The sequence below is a fragment of the Herpailurus yagouaroundi genome, unplaced genomic scaffold, assembly GCF_014898765.1.
Source record: "Herpailurus yagouaroundi ecotype Mexico unplaced genomic scaffold, PumYag 192, whole genome shotgun sequence".
Taxonomy (NCBI): domain Eukaryota; kingdom Metazoa; phylum Chordata; class Mammalia; order Carnivora; family Felidae; genus Herpailurus; species Herpailurus yagouaroundi.
In genome coordinates, this window is record NW_024412423.1 from 10,944,465 (window position 1) to 10,945,200 (window position 736).

Sequence of the window (736 nt, forward strand, 5' to 3'; positions counted from 1 at the left end):
GAAGTATTTTTGTTTTAGCTGCAGTTACATCTTGTTTGCAAGAAACAACTTGAAACTAATTTGGTTTTTAAAAGTTGTGTGGGCTAAAACAGGTTTATGAAAAACAAGGCCAAGGCTACGTGGGCCAAGACAAAGCTAGTCAGTGGAGGACTGTATCAAAGTTCAACCAGAAAAGCAGAACCAGTATGGTATTATATTAAGAGATTTATGGGGCACCTGGCTGGCTCAGTTGGTAGAGCATGTGACTCTTGATCTCAAGGCCGTGGAGTTTGAGCCCCATGCTAGGTGTGGAGCCTACTTTAGAATAATAGTAATAATATAATATTTTATAATAATATAATATAATATAATATAATATAATATAATATAATATATATAATAATATATGAAAAAAGAGAGATGGGTACCTGGGTGTCTCAGTTGGTTGAGCATCTGACTCTTGATTTCTGCTCAGGTCATGATTTCACGGTTCCTGAGTTCGAGCTGCACATCAAGCTCTGCATTGACAGTGTGAAACCTGCTTGGGATTCTCTCTCTCCTTGATCAGAAATCAACATTCCATACCACTTCCCTGTTCAAGGGGCACAAAATAAATGATCTTGCTTTTTCTACTAACTTGAGACTCCTAAGAAGGAACAAATTTTAGGCAAACAGCCACTGGGGATAAAATAAGATATGAAATTTACCATTAGAAAGATTTTGTCTGGATATCCCATTTTGATAGGGCAGCAAGAAA

General features: G+C 37.0%; 1 non-coding gene across 1 annotated transcript; it reads left to right on the forward strand.

Annotated features, from left to right (window-relative positions):
• Positions 1-214: 214 nt before the first annotated feature.
• TRNAK-CUU (transfer RNA lysine (anticodon CUU)) lies at positions 215-288 on the forward strand. Its single transcript has one exon. It is a non-coding gene; the product is annotated as a tRNA-Lys (tRNA).
• The last annotated feature ends 448 nt before the right edge of the window (positions 289-736 follow it).